This window comes from Cotesia glomerata, linkage group LG4 (genome assembly GCF_020080835.1).
Source record: "Cotesia glomerata isolate CgM1 linkage group LG4, MPM_Cglom_v2.3, whole genome shotgun sequence".
Lineage (NCBI taxonomy): Eukaryota > Metazoa > Arthropoda > Insecta > Hymenoptera > Braconidae > Cotesia > Cotesia glomerata.
In genome coordinates, this window is record NC_058161.1 from 12,853,707 (window position 1) to 12,871,351 (window position 17,645).

General features: G+C 25.3%; 1 long non-coding RNA gene across 1 annotated transcript in view; it reads right to left on the reverse strand.

Moving 5' to 3' along the window:
* LOC123263646 overlaps window positions 1-17,645 on the reverse strand; it is a 342,430-nt gene that overhangs the window by 133,422 nt on the left and 191,363 nt on the right. The gene's annotated exons all lie outside the window — the stretch shown is intronic.

The following is a 17,645-nucleotide window of genomic DNA, read 5'->3' on the forward strand; positions in this document are numbered from 1 at the left end:
TATTTTTTCTATTATAAAAAATTGTAAAATATTTTTTTTTTAATAAAAAATTGCAAATATTATTTTTGCAATAATTAAAAGAAAAAAAGTTGTAAAATAGTTTTTTTATATTTACAATTTTCATTTTTTTTTAGAAAAAAAAAAAATTGAAGATAAAAAACAAAAAAAAAACAATTATTGAGTAAATTATTTGTGGTTTGATAAAAAAAAAAAAAAAATGAATTTAAAAGGATTAAAAGATGTAGTGGAGTTTTCTAGAAGAAAGCCGTGGAAAGACTGGAAATTAAATTTATTCACTTGGAAAAAATTGAAGAATAATTCTGCGGTAAGTTAGGAGTTTTATTAAAAAAGATTTTTAAATTTTATTTTTAAAATAAAATGAAAAAAGGCAATATTTGGTTAGTCTAAGTTGATTTTGAATATGAAGAAAAAATAGGATTTATCATGAATAATTGTTAAATTACTATGCATTATTAAAAGTCGACGAATTATAGTTTTAATTGAAGATAATTATGTGAACTTTCAGATAAATTAAATAGATTTGAGGTATCTTTAAAGGGCGAAGAATAATTTCGATAAAATAGTAAAAATTTGAAATTTTTCTAAAATGACAAATGATTAAAATAGCCACAACTCGTAAACTAACCGGCGGATTTAGCTCATCTTCAAACTGTATCTCGGTATTGATTCATAGAATAAGTCCACTAAGTTTCATAAAGATCGGTCAAGAACTTTAGGCGCAATCCTGCTTACATGCCGCGTTCTATTCTATACATATAAACTTTTAGGCCGATGCTAAATACATGTGTTGAAAATTTTTTTTAATTTTCATTACCAAATAAATTGAAATTATCAAAAGTCGACGAATTATAGCTTTAATTAAAGATAATTATATAAACTTTGTAAATTTAACAGATTTAAGGTATCTTTCACAACTAAAAAGTTATTTTAAGACAATCGCCTGGAAAACATTTATTGATGAATTTTGTTTAATTTTCAGTCACCAAATAAATTTAACCAATTCATCAAAAGTCGACGAATAATACCTTTAATTGAAGATAATTATGTAAACTTTCAGATAAATTAAATAGATTTGAGGTATCTTTAACGGGTGAAAAATAATTTCGATAAAATAGTAAAAATTTGAAATTTTTCTAAAATGACAAATGTTTAAAATAGCCACAACTCGTAAACTAACCGGCTGATTTAGCTCATCTTCAAACTGTATCTCGGTATTGATTCATAGAATAAGTCCACTAAGTTTCATAAAGATCGGTCAAGAACTTTAGGCGCAATCCTGCTTACATGCCGCGTTCTATCCTATACATATAAATTTTTAGGCCGATGCTAAATACATGTGTTGAAAATTTTTTTAAATTTTCATTACCAAATAAATTGAAATTATCAAAAGTCGACGAATTATAGCTTTAATTAAAGATAATTATATAATCTTTGTAAATTTAACAGATTTAAGGTATCTTTCACAGCTAAAAAGTTATTTTAAGACAATCGCCTGGAAAACATTTATTGATGAATTTTGTTTAATTTTCAGTCACCTAATAAATTTAACCAATTCATCAAAAGTCGACGAATAATACCTTTAATTGAAGATAATTATGTAAACTTTTAGATAAATTAAATAGATTTGAGGTATCTTTAGCGGGTGAAAAATAATTTCGATAAAATAGTAAAAATTTGAAATTTTTCTAAAATGACAAATGTTTAAAATAGCCACAACTCGTAAACTAACCGGTTGATTTAGCTCATCTTCAAACTGTATCTCGGTATTGATTCATAGAATAAGTCAACTAAGTTTCATAAAGATCGGTCAAGAACTCTAGGCGCAATCCTGCTTACCTCCCATACAAATAAACTTTTGTTATTTTTCGACATAAATTACATCCCAAAATTTTCTTAAAATTGCAACAAAAGCCCTTCAATATCTAGCTTCCTATAAAATTCTACCTAAAAATAAAATTCAACGAGTATTGGTTCACTAACCCCGATGAAATATCAATAAAAAACAGTACTTATATCTGTGCTTCCTTTTTTTTTTATTCAGCTTTCAATATTTACTGTATTTTTTAATGAAAAAAATATAAATAAACTCAAAAAAAGTTTCTTATTTTTACCAAAAATATTTTTTATATATACTTAAGATATATAAAAATAAAAAAAACCCAAGATGAGAAAGAGTTATCAAAAGAACGAATTGTTCCGTCGCGAAGAAATCTCCGCGGCGCGTTTTGGTATCGGGGTAGCAGAAGTTTATAGAAATATTCATTATTTATCAAAGCGTTAAAACCTCCGAGGTATTTTTTACTGAATAAAAAAGCAAACAATTATTACTAAAATCGATTGTAATTGAAATAATGGTAATTGCTTGAAGGAGTTTGATGAAACTGGATCGCAACGCACCACTATCAGGATACCAGAATTACCAGGAGCAATTTCTATTGATAAAACATATATATGCTTGTATGGGTTTAAACGCTCCTTCTCAGCACTTCTGCTCTCCAGACAGAGAGCTTATATTTTTTGGTCTCAACTTTGCTTGCTTTGTTTGAGGTCGCTTTCAGTTACCTTCTTGTTTTATTTTTTTTTTTTTTTTTTTTTTAAGGCTACTGTTACGTCCAGATTGGACAAAACGAATTTAATTCATTTTGGTCCTGGTGAGTTATCACCACTAGACCGGGAACCCAGAAGACTAGAGGGACAGGATTTATTAATAAAAATTATTATTGATTTTATTTAATATATATTGAACATAAACTAGATTGATACACGGAAAAAAGTAAACTGTAATATTCACTCAGATTCCGGTTAATTTTAATAGTTTCAAACAGTAAAGCAGACATCGGGGCGGCAAAAATATAAATCCCGAGAAAAAATATTTATATATAAATTGGTTATATATGATTATATTTGAAAAATGGCCAAATATAATCATATCTAATTATATATAACAATATTTAATTATATATTTATTACATCTAATTAATTATTGGGTTAATTTTATGGATAGAGTATTTAAAATGGTCCTACGCAATTCTCTGTAACCAATTAAAATGCAAAAAAAATATCTAGCTATAATTTTACGGCTATAACACCAGCAGTCACCCATCCAATTATTAACCCTGCTCAATGCTGCTTAACTTTAGTGATCTCCGTGCATCTTGAAGTTTCTGTTTTTTTTTTTTTTTTTTTAAAGAAGTTTATTTGCTTTATTTTAATTACATAAGTTTTACAATAAATATTCGGCTGCAAATCTACTTAAAAACTAGCCATTATATTATGTTTATTAATAAGATATTAGTCTCCGTGTGTGGAGCTACTCATATCAATCGTATATGTGGATCTGAAATTATTAGAACCTAAGTATTTTGTTACCCGAGAAAAAATGTTTCTATATAATTATATATAATTGTATATAATCATATATGATTATATATGGAATCACATATATAATTATATACAATTATATATGATCATACATAATTATATATAATCATACATGATTATATATGGAATTGTATATGAGGTTATATATAATCATATATAATTATATATGACTATATATGGAGCAATATACAACCATGCACGATTATATATAGTTCCATGTACAATTATATATAAGTATATAGAATTATATATAATCATACATGATTATGTATGGAATTGTATATGAGGTTATATATAATCATATATAATTATATGTGACTATATATGGAGCAATATACAACCATGCACGATTATATATAGTTCCATGTACAATTATATATAAGTATATAGAATTATATATAATCATACATGATAATATATGGAATTGTATATGAAGTTATATATAATCATATATAATTATATGTGACTATATAGAGCAATATACAGCCATGCAAGATTGTATATAGTCCCATATATAATTATATATAAGTATATATAATTATATATGCTTATATATAATTAACAGACATAAAAATTTTTTCTTTGAAAAAAAATTTTTTTTTTGGTAATCACAAAAAGTGTAAAATGATGTTTATAATTACGTTTAAATAATTCTGAAATACAAAATTTGTCATATTTCCTATGAGATGTTTTGGTCTGCTCTGCTATTACCTAATAGTAAAATCATTATTTATTTTATTTATTCTACTGTTACACCGGTATTACACCAGTTACACCGATATTAGACAGGTTTAACACCGCAAAAGAGCACCGCTACACCGGTGTTAATACACAGGTGTTACATAGCGGTGTTAAAATGAGTCCATTTTAACACCGCTTTTTTTACAGTGTACTTTTAAAATATAGATTTTACCAGTTCAAGCAAGTCAATAATTACAGTTTGATTTTTAACGTTGCGTTTAAAATTTATCATTTTACTTTGTAAATATTGACGTTGCTTGTATTAGAAATTTACTAACTTTATTTTATACTTTTTACATATCATTGCGATCATTTTTTAGCTACCAAATGATAAATATCAAAGTCTGAATTGTTAATTATTATACTTAAACATTTTAGACATTTACATAGCGAATATTACTGTTTGAAATAGTATTTTCTTCCATGTAAAGAGTAAACTGTAACGTTTAAATGGTAAATATTATAAAGTGAATAGTAAAATCAGGATTTTACTGTTTGAAATGGTAATTTTTAGCAGTTGATCATTACTTATTATAAATCGACTGTTATTTATTACTGTTTACTTTTTTCCGTGTACAAATTTTACTTAATTGTAAATTAACATTCAAATTTTACATTGGAGAATTACAAAAGATAGATAATACCTAAAGTTTTCATCTACAATTAATTATTTTAATCCTTATTTATTCTTCGATTTTTAATTTACTTTATTCGATTCAAAATTTAATTTGCTCAATGAATTTACTTTTTTTTACGCAATTTATTACTATATTACACTGTATTATTTTTTATAAATAATCAACATATTAAAAAAAGGATTTCTCAACGGGAGTCTCTAGTGAGATTCCCGCACGAGAGTACCTCCTAGCCGAGGACTTAGAATTAGACAACTCTACTACTCTCTAGACTGATTAGAACTGGACAAAAAGTTTGGGTCTCTGATTTTCTGGGCGGTTTAGTAAAGTTTGGGGAAAACACTGTCCAATAAGATCCTGTGTTTCCAGATTCGTAGCCCTCTCCCTAAGGTTGCCTCCGGAAAGTAAGGGCCTCACCCCACTCTAGTCAGGATCCATCAATACGTTCTCTCTTACTCTCACGTTCCTAGTACTTCTTTAATTATTATTGTTTAATTAAACCATACTATTATTTGCTATCTCGATTTATTAGTTATTTATTGTTTGTTTATTATTTATGAAATTCTGGACTATGTTGCAATTTAAGCTAAACAATTTATTTAATTATTAATTATTCATATACTACTAATATTTCTTCATTATTAATTTCATTAATTTCATCAACTTAATATTTTAGTATTATTTATTTATATAAATAATAATTGATAAATAAATACGTTTTATCAAAGTGCGTATGTTATAAATTCTTCGAGTGTAATTTTTAATGTTGGGAAAATATATTTAGTTTAACTTAAAACGTTTAAAATTGAAACGGTTACATCTTTTTTATTTTTAGTAGATTTTATAAAAATCTAACTATTGCAGCCGTCCTCATGGCGCAACTTTGAAAAAATTTAGTCGTTTTCTGACTCAGTTTGTCGAGCTGAGTCAGAAAATGTATATAGTTCAAAAGTTTATATATGTATGTATTTATATATATATATATATATAGCATATATATATATATATATATATGCTATATATATGCTATATATATATATATATATATATACATATATATATATATCTATATATATATATATATATATACATATATATATATATATATAAGCATATGCATATATATATATATATATATATATATATATATATATATATATATATATATATATATATATGCTATATATATATATATATATATAGCATATATATGCAGCTATATATATATATATATATATTTATATATATATATATATATATATATATATATATATATATATATATATATATACGATATAACGCGGCTTGTCAGCACGATAGCGTTTTCAATTTATAACCGATTCTTCTCAAACTCAACATGCTTTATCTATCGATCAAGACCAAGGTTAAGTTCGAAGATTAGCTTAATCGGGTGAGTAATTTGGAAATGACAGGATTTTGAAATTTTGAAAATCGTAAAAATTGATGTTTTTACTTCTTCAACTTAGTATAATTACTGAACTAGACAAAATATTGAAATTCGGTAAAATGCATCGTAAAGCTCTTTTAATAAGCTTCAATTTTCACTGCTCAGAAGTGGTAATAGCCTCGATATTACTCCTTTTAGAGTTCGTTTAATGAAACAGTTTTACTGTTGCAGCCGTTTTAGAATTATTGTCTGCATCATAGCTTAATCATGATGTAAATTCAATAATTACGATATTGATCAGTCTTTTGTGTAATGTTTTCGAGTAGGTTGTCAGTAAATATGTCACAAATTAGTTCTAACCATTGTTTTCTTCAACTAAAATTTTATCCGGTTGCAAAATTCTGATTAACTTGAAAACTGTTGTTTCTCAGCAGTTACTTAAAATTTGGACATTTATAATTCAAATCTTATAATCTGTGCAATTCTTTGGTAAATATTTGAGAAACTTTTTCTTCACAAGATAATTTTTTTTCCAAATAGTTTTAAATTTATTATTGAATTTTGTTTTTAATTCATAAATTAAGTTATACATTATCAGTGTTATTATATTATTTTATTAAAAATCAATTTTCTTTATTTGAAAAATCTACTTCCATTTCGGCTGCCGAATGGCCTTTTTTTGGTTTGGATTTTCCTTTTATTAATTCTTAGAATTTTTTTCGTTTCTGTTAAATACCAAACTTATCTTGATTACTTAGGTTCAGGTTACGTTTACTTATAGTCTAGATATACATAAAAAAAAGAGCCAATAAAATTTACAAATTTCCAGGCCTCCTTCAAGAGCTGAACAGAACGTTTAACACATTTCCTTTTACAGTGCCTCTTTTTATCGTGAGGATACAAAGTCATAAAAATAAAATATGTTTCCTTAACAAACAAAAATTAACTACATATATATTATTTTTTCTTTTAATTTTTTTTATCTCTCTTTTTTTTTTTAAGGGGTTTTATCTTAATTTCACCATTTACATAATGAGTATATTACGTAACTATCTGTACTCAGTATGTATACCACCAAATTATAGAGTAAATATCTAGACAAATCCATAATAATTACTGTTACGTGAATGTGGAACGCTTCACGTAATAATTACCGTAACTACTATTCTTTCCCGCTTCACAGCATTATTTATATTTATAAATATATCTAAGTGAGATACATTAGAAATATATATTTTACAAATATAAATAAGTAACAGGATATTGGTAGGAAAGAATTGAGAAAGGAATGTGGAGAGGATCATCTTAATGTGAGTTTATAGAATATGCGAGAAAAAATTATTAGATAGCTCGGACTGGGATTCGAACCCAGAACCTTCCGAAGACAAGTCGGCTACTCTACCATTTGAGCTATCCGGTCTATACTAAATTTCCTTTCGCTTATTCTATGTACATTAAGCCACACCGTCCATCTTACGGCAAGCATTTTTACAAATATAAATAATGCTGTGAAGCGGGGATTATATTATTAGTAATATTATTATTTACCGAAAGCGGAATTATTATACAAGGTATACCGGTATTATACCAGTATAGCGGTGAATAAGGTTATAATAACATATAAATATAAAAGATAATAATTAGAATATATAAGAAAAATAATTAAGGGGTTAATATAACACTACTGAATAGGGCTAATACCCGTGTTAGATTTAATCACTTGTTTTTTGGTGATTAAACATCGGGATTTTCACTCTTATATATTTTAATAATCATTTCAAGATTAACCTATATTAGTTTTTGTCCTAGTTAAAAAAAAAAAAAAAAAAAAAAAAAAAAAATTGAGAAAGGAATTTAAAGGTATTAAAAAGAATTCAAATTTTATTACTTTTATTTATTTATTATTTCAAATTCAAAATTTAATGTACGAATTTTTTTTTTAAAGGAAAAAGATTTATCTTAATATATAAAATTTATTTTTTTTCTACAAAAAATATTGTAAAAATTTATTATTCATTTTTTTATTTGAAAATTCTGTACAATTTCATTTTTAAATAATATTTTTAGAAAATAAATACAACGCCATCTGTTGAATGTCTTGGTAACTAAATTTTGTACTACCACGCCATCTGTTGAATATCTATGTAACTAAATTTTGTTTTTGTAGAGGTTGGAATAACGAGCAAAGAGTGTTTGCTGACACACAAGTGAAAAAAGACTTATTAACTAGATAAATACAAAAATAAATAATAAATAAAACAATTTTTATAATATTATAAAAAAAATAGTAATATTAGTATCTACAAATTGAGGAAAAAAATTTTTTTTTCTTTTACTTCAAGAATTTTTTTATAAATATGCACAGTCTATATTTAAACATATAAAATTTATTTTTACTACAAACAATATTGTAAAAATTTATTATTCATTTTTTTATTTGGTAATTCTGTACAATTTTATTTTTAAATAATATTTTTAGAAAATAAATACAACGCTATCTGTTAAATGTCTTGGTAACTAAATTTTGTAGTACCACGCCATCTGTTGAATATTTATGTAAGTAAATTTTGTTATTGTAGAGGTTAGCACGACGAGCAGAGAGTGTTTGCAAAGAAACTAGAGAAGAAATTCTTATTAACTATATTAATATGAATAATTAACTAATTAAACAAGTTTTACATTATGAAAAAAAAAAAAAATAGTAATATTATAATCTAAAAATAAACAAAAAAAGTTTTCATTCTTTTATTTCAAGAATTTCTTCATATATATCTAAACATATAAAATTTATTTTTGCCATAAAAAAATCTTTTAAAAATTTATTATTTATTTTATTTCTGTTAAGTCTATACAATTTTATTTTTAAAAACAACTTTTAGTAATTAAAGACCACGCCATCTGTTGACTGTTCATATAACTAAATTTTATAGTAGCAAGCCACCTGTTGACTATCAATATAACTAAATCTTTTAGTACCGCGCCATCTGTTGAATATTTGTGTAACTGAATATTGTTCTTGTAGAGGTTAGGACAACGAGCAGAGAGTGTTTGCTAACACACAAGCGGAGAAAGTTTTATTAACTATATGAATACCTAAAAAACTAATTAATAAAGCAATTTTTACAATATTATAAAAAATATAGTAATATTATAATCTAAAAATTTATAAAAACATTTTTTCTTTTGATATATATGCAAAATATATATCTAAACATATAAAATTTAGTTTGACTACAAAAATTTTTGTTAAAATTTATTATTCACTATATTTTATATTTAATATTTCATGTTATGTTATATTTTATGTTTATGTTATATTTTATACATTATATTTTTGCAGATTCTATACAATTTTATTTTTAAAAAAATTTTTAGAAATTAAATACCGCGCCATCTATTGAATGTCTATATAATTAAGTCTTTTAGTATCACGCCATCTGTTGACTTCTTTTATGACTAAATTTTGTTTTTGTAGAGGTTAGCGCAACGAGCAAAAAGTGTTTGCTGACACACAAACGAAGAAAGTTTTACTAATTAAATTAATATGGATAATTAACTAATAAAACAATTTTTACAATATTAGAATTAAAAAATAGCAATATTAATATCTAAAAATTAACAAAAATATTTTTTTTTATTTTTTATTTCAAGAATTTCTTTATATACATGCAAAATATGTATCTAAACATATAAAATCTATTTTTACCTCAAAAAATTTATTTATCTATTTTATTTTTGCTAATTCTATACAATTTTACTTTTGAAACAATATTTAGGAAATAAATACTACGCTATCTGTTGACTGTCTTTGTAACGAAATCTTGTAATACCATGCCATCTGTTGAATATCTATCTAACTAAATCTTGTAGTACCACGCCATCTGTTGAATATCTATATAACTAAATTTTGTTCTTGTAGAGGTTGGTGCAACTTATTAACTATATTAATAGATAAATAACTAATTAATGAAATAATTTTTACAATATTACAATAAAAAAAGAATTATCAATATTACAATCTAAAATATTTAGATTAAATATTTTAAAAAAATTTTTTTATTGATTATATCAGTTTATATTTACATATATAAAATATTAATTATATATTTTAATACTTCCAGGTATATAAATTGTCTTTATTAAAGATTATTATTAAATTATCATTATTATTAATGATTATTGTAATTTTATTATTAATAGGTAAATATTTTGACAATTCAGCTAGTACTTATATACTAAAAAAAACAATTTTCTGCAATTGAGAACGTTTAGCCACCTAGCGGTCACTGCTAGAAGCTTAAAAACTAAAATATCCCTAAAATGATGAAAAAATGTAATATTTATAACCTTAAGAGCTTACCAGAGAGGAAAAAGGCCGTATATATTTTATTTACCAAGACACGTATTCACTCTGGGGATGAAAGTTTGATGCCCAGTAGACTGAAGTACTGCAATTTTATAACCAGACTATTTTGCTGTCTGGATCAGGATATGAATATTAAAACTATAAATAATATAGTCTGCATTTAAAATTATTTATTTAACTAAAGAGAAGAAATATTGAAAAATTGAATAGCGGAAAGTGCATTATGTATCTTGGACTTCTTGTATAGAAAAAAGAGGGATGAATATATTTGTGAGGGTGGAACACACAAGGGGTGAAGTGAAAAAAGTGAAAAAGTTGAGACTGCCTCAGACGGGAACCGGGAGAGTACCAGCTCGCATTCCAAGTAACTTATTCATATAAAAAATGTAAAAAAATAAAAATCCCGGGGATCAAAAGCTGAGAAACTTTTTAAAAGCTTCGTCTTAATTAAATTCTCTTTTGATCTTTATTTTTTTCATTACCAGGTGTTTCAATAAAATGAATAAAATAAATAAAATGAAATAAAAAGAACAGAGTCCATTGAATTATTGTAATGTGTGGCACAATCTGGGTCAAAGTACTCATCACGTGTCACTTGGAGGTTGTCCGCATTGTAATACAATAATTACTTTTAGTTTATGATATTTAACAGGAAACATGCGTCAAAAGTATTTTTATTATTTTTTTTAAGCGACTTTATCACGCTATTACTCGAGAACCTTCGAAAGTCGAAGGTTCGTGTCTAATTTAATAATAAAATTATTATGTTGATATTAACTATATTATTTTAGTTACTGGTATTGAATAAATAGAATTTAGATATTAATTTTAGTGGTTTCAAGGAGGAACTACGTCAATGAATAATCAGCAGTGGCAAAGTGGTATTACTCAATCTTAACAGCTTGGTCCGATCAGGGTTCGAGCCCAGTCTCGGGTAAAAGCATTATTTTTTATTCTCAAGAAAATTAATATGCTCAAGCTAATATTACATATCTTAATTCTATTTATTTAATTTAAAAAAATTTTCTGGATTAAGAAATTTTAAAAGACAAAATATTGATTGAAGTATTAACCTTATTAACGTTATTCGTAAACTGTGAAAAAATAAATTAACAAAATCTGTCGAGAAGTTTCACCGAGAAACTACCTTAAAATTTTTAACGACAAAAACTTTATTTTAATTAATGCTATTGAATAAATAGAATTTAGATATTAATGTTAGCTTGAGAATATTAATTTTCTTACAAATAAAAAATAATGCAACTTTAACCCGAGACTAGGCTCGAACCCGGTACCTCATGGTTGACAGTATTCTACGCTACTCACTGGCCTAAGTCACGTTCTTACAAGGTCTATGTTTATTCCACTTATATAAATTCACTATAGGAATCCATACTTCCGATGTGAGTTTCCCATACAGGAATCCATCAACCCACAGGTTTCTATGTGGATTCCTAGAAAAATTAATATTTCCTATGTGGATTTCCCATATAGGAATCCATGTATCCACAGGTTTCCATGTGGATTCCTATGGGCTTCTATACGAATCCATACTTTCCTATGTGGATTCTTATATTAACTCATGTGAATTTTTTTGATAGGGTGGGTGCTTTACCTTAATTGCACGCCTCATAGCGCGAAGCGCGTGAGGTTGTGCTTTATACTCAACTCGTCAAGGTCAAGCAATTTTGTGATCTTTAAATGCCTCTATCACAGCCATATTACACTTATACAATAATATAAGTAGATGTACACCGAGAAAACCCTTAAATTAAACCATCTTTTACTTTATGAAATCATTTCATGTTGCTATTTTGAAAAAAAAAAAAAAAAAAAAACGTTTTGAAAAAAATTTTACGTAGACATCCGGATGTCACTCCATTTTGGATGTAACAACGATAACTCCCGAACACATTGATATTTCAAGACCAGACCTTTTTTATTAGTTTAAGAATTCGATTAATTGGGTCCGTATTTAATATCAGTAGCCTAGTTTACGTATTTTTTTTTTAAATTGAATTTTTATTAAAATTCACTACGATACAACCGTACAAAGACAAAAGAGCTTTTCTTATTTGTCACGTGATAACTATGGCGCCACTTGATCAAGCTAGATTTTTTTAGACTGCGTGCGCATATGACAAGAAAAAAGGGCGCTGATATTAAAAAAAAAATAAAAAATACTGTAAGAAATTACTTAATTATGTTTTTTTTTAATCAATTACACAATTTATTTTTTTCTTAAAAATGAATGGGCGTTACGAGGCGTGCACTTTTGAATTTTCCAAACTATTTTTTCATGTAAAATCTGCAATCTGCAGTCACGAAGTGACTGCAGATTGCTAATAGTATTAAAAATTTGTTTTTAGGATTCAAAGTTTTTCTATTGTATAAAATACTTACCTTCAATTTATTCTATTCTCATAAATAATTTATCATAATAATTCAAAGCTATTTCATAATAAACTTCAGGAGCATAACGATGACTGGTTAGAATCCTTTGAGAATTGGTTTCGGTGCCCCGCGGGGGTTAACAATATCGATCCTCAAGTATTCGCCCCCTGTCGAGCCACCCCGGTATTATTTCTCGGTTCTCTGTCATGATCATTGTCACACCCTCGTCCACAATAATAATAACCCTTAATATAATATAATCCAACACTAAAACTATATAATACATATCATATATTCAATTTAACGTCTTACTATAAACAGTATCCAATTTCTAATTATCTAATTAAATTTTATTTAATATATTTTATTCTAATGATATTGTGAAATCTTATTACACAGATTTCAACATTATTTTTTTTTTTTATGTACAGTTTGTACTTGATTAATACAAAAGCACTTACATGTCGCCAGATCTTTGATACATATTAATTAATTATTTTTTTAATTATGTATATATATAATTAATTTATTTATACATATATTTATTTAATATCAATATTTAGTCAATCTTATATTTTGATTAATTCTTTTTTTTTTTTTTTTTTTTTAATACTAGCAATTCCTATTTGGTATTAAAATAAGTCTTTAATTTAATCAGTTTAGTCACAAATAATTTATACTTTATATTAAAGACTACTTATCGTTGTAATTCGTTGAAATTACTGGGAAGAGGATTAATTTATTTATATAATTATGATTTATAATAATAATAATAAGGTAGCAAGAAGAAGAAATAATAAATGAAGAAATAAAAGGAAGAAACTTTATTTGAGTGGTTGCTGATATTATTATCAGGATTATCATCACACAGGATTTCTTCTCGGCTCAGCTACAATACTATCCAACTATATATACTGTATTAAATATAAAGATTATACCAGCTACTAAATATTTTTAAATAAAATCCTACGGTGTTACTAACATACGCTAAATAATTTTTTAAATATTATTTTTGGTGTTAAAGCCAATCTAGAGATAATAAATTAAAAATATTACAGCCGATTCCCTCTAAAGGTCTTTAGGGAGAGATGTAAGCAGGATTGCGCCTAGAGTTCTTGACCGATCTTTATGAAACTTAGTGGACTTATTCTATGAATCAATACCGAGATACAGTTTGAAGATGAGCTAAATCCGCCGGTTAGTTTACGAGTTGTGGCTATTTTAAACATTTGTCATTTTAGAAAAATTTCAAATTTTTACTATTTTATCGAAATTATTTTTCACCCGTTAAAGATACAAATCTATTCAATTTATCTGAAAATTTACATAATTATCTTCAATTAAAGGTATTATTCGTCGACTTTTGATGAATTGTTTAAATTTATTTGGTGACTGAAAATTAAACAAAATTCATCAATAAATGTTTTCCGGGCGATTGTCTTAAAATAACTTTTTAGCTGTGAGATACCTTAAATCCGTTAAATTTACAAAGTTCACATAATTATCTTTAATTAAAGCTATAATTCGTCGACTTTTGATAATTTCAATTTATTTGGTAATGAAAATTAAAAAAAATTTTCAACACATGTATTTAGCATCAGCCTAAAAGTTTATATGTATAGGATAGAACGCGGCATGTAAGCAGGATTGCGCCTAAAGTTCTTGACCGATCTTTATGAAACTTAGTGGACTTATTCTATGAATCAATACCGAGATACAGTTTGAAGATGAGCTAAATCCGCCGGTTAGTTTACGAGTTGTGGCTATTTTAAACATTTGTCATTTTAGAAAAATTTCAAATTTTTACTATTTTATCGAAATTACTTTTCACCCGTTAAAGATACAAATCTATTCAATTTATCTGAAAGTTTACATAATTATCTTCAATTAAAGGTATTATTCGTCGACTTTCGATGAGTTGTTTAAATTAATTTGGTGACTTTAAAAATTAAACAAAATTCATCATTAAATGTCACGCCTTTAATGAAGGCGTCCTGTAACCTTTAGAGGGAATTTGCTGTATAATTATCAATAATAAGGTAGTAAAAAGCATTGATTGGGTAAATTAGGTTGTAAATAGTATGGTAATTTATGACAAATTAAGCAATTGGCGTGGAATAAGAGTATTTTTAATTAATATGTCTTCAACAACAACAGGTACAATATAAATCAGATTACCTGCAGAAAATACTTGGTGGTTTTGGTTTCTTCTGCACACAGATAGCCATTTTTAGTTTTATTTGGTGAGCATATAGCTCGATCAGAATCTACGCCGGGTTTTATACAAATTTACTGTAAAAACTTGTTCAGTTTTTTTTTGTAATAAAATTTCTAAGAAATTTAAGGCGTATTCTTAAATTGACTAGAAGTTTTGGTTATCTGGGTAATAATAATCTTCTATAAGTGATTATTACCAAAACCACCACGTAAATAATTATTATAATTATAATTATTATTCTAGTATATTGTTTAAAACTAAAAACAAATTACAAATAACATAGTTAACTACTGAAGAATGTTTCACTAGATTGATCTGTTTGCAAAAATTAATATTTACGAGCAACGATTATTTCTACGCAGTGAAAAATTTTTTGGTTATTGTGTTTAAGAAAAATTTTTTAACACTTTTTTGAGTTGATTTAAAGGAAGTTATACAAAAATGGTGAATTTTACACTTCAAAATTTGAATTTTGCACCAAAATATGGTAATTTACACTTAAGTGTTAAATTTACATTAAGTGTTAAAAATTTACCACAGTAAAGTGTTTAATTTACACAAAAATTAGTTAAATTTACACATTAGTGTTGAATTTGAATATAAAAGTGTAAAATTTACACCAAAAAATGTTTAATTTACACTCAAGTGTTGAATTTACACAAAGTCTTAAAAATTTACTACAGTAAAGTGTTTAATTTACACAAAAATAAGTTAAATTTACACATTAGTGTTGAATTTAAACTTAAAAATGTTAAATTTACACGAAAAAGTGTTAAATTTACTTAACACGTTGAAGTATTGAATGTACACTTTTTTGTAAAATTTATGCAAAAAAATTTCGAAAAATTGAAGATGATTAAATCTTAAATTTACACAGAAAAGTGTTAAGTTTACAGAAAAAAGTGTAAAATTAATTTAACACATTGAAGACTTGAGTTTACACAATAAGTGTTAAATTTATACTCGGAAGTATTGAATTTACACAACAAGTGTTAAAATTACACAGAAAAGTGTTGAATTTACACAAAAAAGTGTAAAGTTTACACAAAGAAAGTGTAAAATTAATGTAACATATTTAAGTGTTGAATTTACACAATAAAAGTGTTAAATTCAATTAAAAAAGTGATAAATTTACACAGAAAAGTGTAAAGTTTACACAATAAAAGTGCTAAATTTCCACAAAAAAGTGTAAAATTGATTTAATATCTTAGAATGTTACATTTACATAAAAAAAAGTGTAAAATTAATTTAACATATTCAAGTGTTAACTTAACACAATAATATTGTTAAATTCACACAAAAAAGTGATAAATTTACACCGAAAAGTGTAAACTTCACACAATAAAGTGTTAAATTTACACAAAAAAGTGTAAAATTGATTTAACATAATAGAATGTTAAATTTACACAAACAAGTGTTAAATTTACATAGAAAAGTGTTGAATTTACCAAAAAAAGTGTTGAGTTTACACCGAAAAGTGTAAAATTTACACAAAAAAAGTGTAAAATTGATTTAACATAATAGAATGTTAAATTTACACAGACAAGTTTTAAATTTACATAAAAGTGTTGAGTTTACACAAAAAAATGTAAACTTAACTTCTCATATTTCAGTGTTGAATTTACACAAAGTGTTAAATTTACATAACACAGTGTTGAGTTTACACAAAAAAATATATAATTAATTTCCCATATTTAAGTGTTAAATTCACACAAAAAAATGTTAAATTTACACAAAGTGTTAAAAATTTAACACAATATTTTTTCCCCAAAAAAACTTAAAATTTTTCACTGTGCAGTAAATAAGCTTTTCTTTTTTGTCATAAAAAATCATTATTATTATTAAAAAAAAAAAACAACCGTGTCAGCAATAAATATCAATTAGTGCATGATATATTTGTTAATTATTCGTTGCTCGTGGGTGATGCAAGGCGAGCTTGGTGTGTGCTAAAATTTAAGCATTTGTTATTTTATTTCTTCTTTCCATACAGACAACATATAATACAACCTTTTACACAATAATAAATAATAATAATAATAATAATAATAATAATAATAATAATAATAAATAACGTGACTACAAAGAGAAAATGATCCGGGCCTTAAAAACAATATTAATCAAAAAAGTGACTAGTTACCTGGATTATTTTCTCACAAATACAATAATGGCACATTTAAACTAAAAGTGATAATACTACCTTAATATTTATAAGCTAATACATTTATAATTATTTTTTTTTATCACCTAAGCTATAAACGCTACTAACATGTAACTACAGTCTATAACAGAGATATCGACAAGTCTTGTTTTTTTTTTTTTTTTTTTTTTTTTTCCATAAAAGTTTATAAAAAACATTTTTTATTTTTTTAAGAATACAAAACTTGTTTCTTCTCGAAGATATCGTCTGCGACGTCAACAACAGCCTAAGTATAATTTTATTGTTTTAAAAACATTTTTTTTTTTTTACTAATTTATTACCAA